Here is a 7,262-nt window from a genome sequence, read left to right on the forward strand (position 1 = left end):
CCCACAGACATGCGTAGTTTATCAATCCTCTTAGTGTAAGGTTTAGAGTACATAAGCGTACTTTATGAAGGTCCACCGTACTGTGCTCTAATGGTGTTAGTTATCATGTCCTGAAGTTGTTGGACAAATAATAACGCCACTGAGGCAGATTCCGCCATTTGTGTCTCAACTTGCATTGCCCTATACGTATGTGGTGCATAATTGAAATGAGATGCAACATTTGGAAGGTGGTTGAGTCATTGACTTGACTCACCTATATTTTGTACTTGTGCCTCAACCTTGTTTATGAGGAAGGCTATCTGCATATCCTTCTCCTCAACTAGCTTGGTGAGTTTGGCAATGGTGCGAGCCATCTTTGCTAATTGTTCCTCTACGGATGTAGTGTCGGTTGCCATGACCGACATAGTCATTGAGAAAGGAGAAGTACAAGAGTCGGAATGATTGGAGTAGTTTTCCTCATTTGACATTCCAGTTGGTGATTCAGAGTGTGAGCTGGTGCTAGAGTTGGCATCGGTAATAGAACAAGGTGATTTATCCCTAAAGTCCAATAGTGTTGAAGATAGTTTTCCCCTGCTACGAGGACTATGACTCTTTGCCCTCAAAGAGACCAAGGTGATGAGTGGTTGGTGCTCATTACGCGTTCTTACCGGTTTTAGCAAACAAGCAGACTCACTTGTTTGTTTTGTTGAGAGTAAAGATGTTGATTTTGCTTTGCTATGAGTCATGGGGCCTATAACAGCGTCGTGTGTTGATTGTGCCCATTGCTTTTGGTGCATGGTGAAGAAATAAATCCCATAACACTTTGGAAATTATTTTATTATTTATTTATTGTAATTCATGACATTGTAAGATAAACGTTGGTGAGATTTAGTTGAACATGTTGGTATCTAAGATCTCTTTCTAATTATATTATGTAGTTTTTGCTTCTTAACAAATAGTTAGGTGATTTTATGTTGATAGACCGTAATTTAAAAATGCTTTAGTTAAAAGTAATAATAGTTTTAATAATTTTAAAAGTTTTAATTAAATGAAAATCTATTTGTGTATAAACATTAATTATATTTGACAAAATGTAGGAAATTTCATATATATTTTTTGAAAATGTAAGTAAACCAGATTAAGAAATACTTTTTACACATATGTTTGAGAGTTGTATTTAATCTTAAAGTGCGTGCTAAGACACTATTCTAAATAAGGCATTCAAGAACAAATTTTGGTTCCTAAGAAAATAAAAGTACACACTCCATGGATTCCCATAAGTTATCTTTTTTAATGAAAATCAAGAAATATGGAACACATCCAAATGTTTGTTTTCCTTTTTTATTTATTTATTTTTTTTGTAAAGTATATATGTGCAAGAAAACACCCCTCCATAGATAGTGTGAAACCAAATAAAAATCAGACTATTAAATGTATTTTTCTTTTAACATGGTAAGATACAAATGTAAATTAGATTGATAGAGACAAACAAAAACCTAACCTAAATTGACTTTACTCAAAGGGTCTTGCTACAATGTTGAATTGGTATCTATCGAGAAGTGACACCAATTCCAATATACCATGTATTCAATTTGGTCTCATTCTTTTATGGCCCACTTTTTTTTTTTTTTTTTCATTTGCGTATATTTTGATATTATTTTTTTTTATACTTTAATCTCATTTGTTTATACTCTAATTTTATATATTTGTACCATTATCCAAAAAATCTAAATATTATGATATATTTTAAATTCTCCAACATATTTCATCTCGTATTCATTTTTCTACCACCTTATGCTTCCTTGTAGTACGTACCTAGGATCATTTTGTTTAGTCATTCATCTTGTTCCTTGGTGGTCCACTAGTACTCGACTCATTATTGATTTTTTATTTTATTTTATTTTTTTTGGAGACCATTAGGGAGTTTTTGTTGATCTTAGAATGACTTCAGTGGCCTTTAGGGCTCAATAGGAGAGTAATCTCATTTGTGTTAGCCTAGGACCTTTGTTTGGTTTTTTTGGGTTAGGTTCAACCTAAGAAGGGTTTTTTTTTACTATTTTAGAGGGCATTTTGGGGTTTGGGTGGAGATAAGGACAAGTGTCCTCATCTCATCCATTCTTTTCTTTTTTTAAAAAAAAAATGCTCTTTTGGCCATTTGTGGGGACTATTTTTAGGCTCTCATTTTTCTTTTTTAGAGGGTGAGGAAGAAAACCAAGAGAATATTTTATTGTTAGAGGATTCTAAGGAAAGTAGAGAACCAAAGGTAGAAAGGAAGAGATTATTCTTCACAATTCTTTGATGTAAGCTTTACATTGTGAAACCCATGCTTAGTTCTCTTTTCTTTCTCGTTCATTTGTCTTTGCTAAGAATTACTTGTTGGTTAAGTGTGGATATTAAAGACCACATGTTGATTTTGTTGATTTCTAAGTTGATTTTAGACTTGTTGTAGTTGGTTCATTTATTGTTTTTCTAGTTTCATTTGAGAATATTTTGGCTTTATTTTATGCCCACTATTTGGCATTTAGAAATCCTATTTTCATTTTAACTTTAAAACCCATTTTGGTTTTCTCATCTATACCAAACTCATTAATAACATATGAAATGAGGTTTTGCTTGATTGCTAGATGGTTTGTTTTTTAGGTTATTTTTCTTTGAGTTTACTATGTTTTCTTTCCTTTTTCTTTATCCCAATATTTTTGGTATCCTTGTCTACGTATCAATCTTTAGTGTGCTATATCCTTATGTATAATTAATCATCAGTGCATAAGCTCCATTTAGAGCACTTTGGTTCTCTTTAGTGTGCAACATCTCCTTAGTATGTATGGATTTGCACACAATGCAACCTTTATTCTCACCATTATACACCATTTGGTGCAGGCCATCAACATGCATTACTTGTGTGTACCACCAAGTTTTTGTTTTCTTTTGCAATGTGATATTGCACACCATATAAGATACTTCTCATTTCATTCTTTTGCATGTATTATTATGTTCTTTAAGTGTGTGCATGACTCTTAGCACAAGAAGCTATACCATCAGATTTTTGTTTCATTTTGCAATATGATATCGCACATCATATAAAATACCTTTTTCTTCATTCTTTTGCATGTGTTATTATGCTTTTTGAGTGCGCATGACTTTTAGCACAAGAAGTTGTGTTGGTACACATTTTGGTCATGACGATGGGATTTTTCTTTGGGCACTTGTTGCAGCCACCTTAGTATGCACACTGTAGTGTGCATTATACTCCTTGTGTATGCATATGATCACTCTTCTTTGTGCACACATCTATAGCTTCTTAATGCATTGTGCACATTTTAAGTGCACTTTTTACACTTTTTTTAGCATCTTAAGTGGACATTTTGAATGCACTTTTTACATATTTTTTAGCTCCTTAAATGTGCATTTTAAGTGCGTTATTTGCACTGTTTCTCACCTGAGTTTGCAATGTGTGCTTCAACCCATTTAGTGTACACTTGATGTGTAATTTGATGTCCTTTAAGTGTGCAATATATGACACTTACTCATCCCTCAACATTTTTTAGTGGTGGTTCCTCTTTAGTATGCAATCTAGTACACAATTCTCCCACTCAATGCATTATCACTTGCAACACACATGCATATAGGTTAAAGCTGAATATTTTAATGGCATGATTGATGCATGACTTGAAGAAATGGTGAAGATTTGAAGCAAGCGCAATTAGAATTTTGTGAAGTTTCAATGAAAATTTGAGGATGAAATTCATATGCTTTAAAGAAATTTAGGTGTGGCTATGTAATGGTAAGTTTGGTGGTTGCTAGTGGAGGTTTGATGTTGAAAGTCTTATGTGGAGATTCATGATGATTCGATGCAGTTGTGTTGTAATAGTTTTTAGGTTGAAAATTCAATGGAGAAGTGTGATTTCAATAGGCGATTTTATGGCTGAAATTCATAGTGATTCGATGGTTTTAAAAATGATTTTTAATAGCTAAAATATTCAAATAGACATGGAGAATGCAACGGTGGAAGTTCAAGTGAATTCATGAGATTTAAGTGACTACAAATGGAGAACTTTGTGGTTGGAAATTCAAGTATTTTAATTAAAGAATATATGGCTATTAGTGAAGAGTTAAATATGCGACTAATAGTGGATGGTGAGAGGAGAACACAACAACTTGGTTTTCTTTTAGAGGAAAGTGGCATTAGCTTGGCACATACTCACATTTTTTTTAGGTTTAGATTATTGTTTTCATTTTATGATTTTATGTGACTTTAGTGTTTTAAAAATACGTTTTATTGTCTTTAAAAAAATAATTGATTCTCAATCCCTTTAAAATTCAATTTAAGTCATCTTTAGAATTGAAAATTCATTTTCCAAAATCATGCTACCATGCTTCATTCAATAATGCATTTTTGCCCTGTTTTCAATGATTTTTTATTCTTATTACACATGAAATAAATTCATAGCTTCATAATACTATAGTGATTCCTTGCCTTGGTGAATTTAATCATGATCACATGAGGTTAGTGAAGCATGAATACTTTCATGGACATAAAATATGGATTTGGTGAATATCTTACATTCAAGATTTTCAAAAACTTAATTTCCTATTGCCACTTTTTTTTTTTTTAATTCATTGAACTTTCAAAACAATAAATTGGATTCGAATTGTTAAGAGGTTTTTAAAATTTTTTCCTATGCTTGGATGATGTTATCAACTCAAATATGTGTAACATGTTTTATTTGGCTCAAAACATTTCTCCAAGCAAGAGAAATAAACTAGTTTTTTAACATGTCCATGTCAACCTTATTCTAAACCCTTGAAATCTTTTCACAAAATTAAACTAGCTCGGATTTATTTATTTCTTTTATATATAGACTTCTTGAAAAATATTTTAGAACCTCATGACACTTAGAAATGATGTCTAATTGAGAGAAATAATTCATTCTTTTTAGACTTATTGCACTAATTATATTTCGTAGTGATGAAATTTTCTTTAAGTTCTAGATTTATCCGTTAGTGTTTTGGCTTTGTAATTATTTTTTACATGATCTACACATCCTAAATGATTTCTCAAATTTTGGTTTGATTTTATCACACTCCTAGATAGGTTAAATAAATTAATCTTTGTATATTATAGTAATTTGTCTTATTTTTGACCAATTGTGATTTTAATTTAATTTGGGATAAATGTCACAGGATTAAAAATCTTGGGCTATTGGGTTATGTTTTGGACTTATTGAAGATATTGTAGAATTTGTTTTGATGAAATAATATTCCTAAGTATTTAGTTTTGATTTATTTTGTTCATGTCTTTGTTATGACCTTTTGTCGAGTATGTTGTTGAATTTATTTAATTCTGGGATAATAGTGCATGTTTAAATTCTTTGGTATTTTTTATTACATTCTACACATTTCGAGAATATTCAATAATTTTTGTTTTGATGAAATAACTTTTTTAAGTATTTTATTCGAATTTATATTATATATGCTCATATTCTGCCATCTTGCTAAGTTTTTTGTATGTTTTTGATGATTTAATTTCTTTATATATGTTTGTGAGTTTCCTTAGTCTTAATTCATATTGAATACATGCTATACACATCAAGTATACCTTCCTTTGTATTTTAATGTTGTTTGTAAATATTTTATTTGGACATATTTTGTGAATGTACATATGCTAACCTATGTGGCATGTTTGAAATTGATTATTATATCTTTATATTGTCATTTTTGATTCCTTATTGAATTGAATACATGTCATGTATGTTGTGAGACCTAACCTATGACTTCTTATTCAATGATATTACTTGTAAACTATTCCTATGTGTTTTATGAAAGCACTTGGCTCGCTATTGAGGCACGTTCCCTCTTTTTCTCTTTTATTGACTTTGTTGATGTATATGTTTTGTTTGTGTTTTCTTGTTATAATTTACTTTGACATATACTTCACTTCTTGGTATCCATGATTGATTGACCAATTGTCATATTTACCTCAATTTGATTAGTAGAGATATTCGAATTGTTAAGAGGTTTTAGGGCTTAGAGAGGTATTACCTTATGGTACCTTCTTGATGAGTAACTAACCCTTCAAGCTAGACTCAGTTTTTTCACAGACATGCTTTTCCTTTTATGGAGTCACACTTAGGGTTTTTTTTTTATTTTGTTTTCCTTTTAAAATAAATATTAATAAGTTATGACTCCAAACTTTTTCAAAAACAAAATTTCACAATAAAAAGTAAGTCTTTGCCTTTTTTTTTTTCCTGAGTAGGAATGCATCGAGTGAAAAATATGGGTCCATACCAAGATTATAAATTTAGTATGTACTAAATTGGTACTTTAATGTTTTCCTTAAACTTGTAAGTTAAGTTCATATTAAGTACTAGGATAACAACATATTCGAACATCAAAAGAGTTACCATTAATGGTTTTCTGATAAAATATATAAGACACCAATTGTTTCATGATATTATCAATTCCAACTATAAAATGTAGTAACTAAGTAGTAGTTTAACATAGCTTCAAACTCAACACTCAAACTTGTTGATGTATTAGTCTATGATAATTTGTTCTATTATCACACTAAGTCCAATACATCATATCTTCAAAGATCTTATCGATTATATTTAACTTTAAACTAATTCAAAGTTGGCTAATCTTTAAGTTACACATGCATTTTGTCAAACTAGGCTACTATCCTCTTATATTGATTTGAAATCATTGTGATGTCAAAAATTTGATACTAAGACTCTGTTTATAATTGCTACTATTTTACCACATTTATGCTTTGAGCATTGTAATTAGGTAACTTTAGTTTTATTCTAAATGATTTTATTTTTGTTTTTGTGATATGGAATGAAGAGCTTATGCCATTTAGCATATAAACTTTACGAATATGCTAGTTATTAGTTGTAGGTGGTCTTTTGGAAGTTTTTAGTTTTTTTTTTATTACTTAGAGAAATTTGAATTTTGGAATTTTCTCTCTCACTTCTTTGTTCATTTTCTTAGCTACCAAACATGGTGAAGAAGCTATTCTCAACCATGGCTAACGACTAAACTTTTTCACATTGGGAGAGAGAATTGCCTTAGAGTGAAAATTAACATAAGGATGCATTGATTTTAGGTATAACTCATTTTCTATAGTAATATTTGTAGGTTTCTCTTTTGTATTCAAATATCTCTTGGTATCTCTCTTATATTTGACCTAATTGATTCTTTAAAAATACTTTGAATGTGTTTCTAATGGTTAGATTCATTGTGATACATTTAGATCAATTATGTGCGAATATTTGAGTGAATTA

This window comes from Vitis riparia, unplaced genomic scaffold (assembly GCF_004353265.1).
Source record: "Vitis riparia cultivar Riparia Gloire de Montpellier isolate 1030 unplaced genomic scaffold, EGFV_Vit.rip_1.0 scaffold604_pilon_pilon, whole genome shotgun sequence".
Taxonomy (NCBI): Eukaryota; Viridiplantae; Streptophyta; class Magnoliopsida; order Vitales; family Vitaceae; genus Vitis; species Vitis riparia.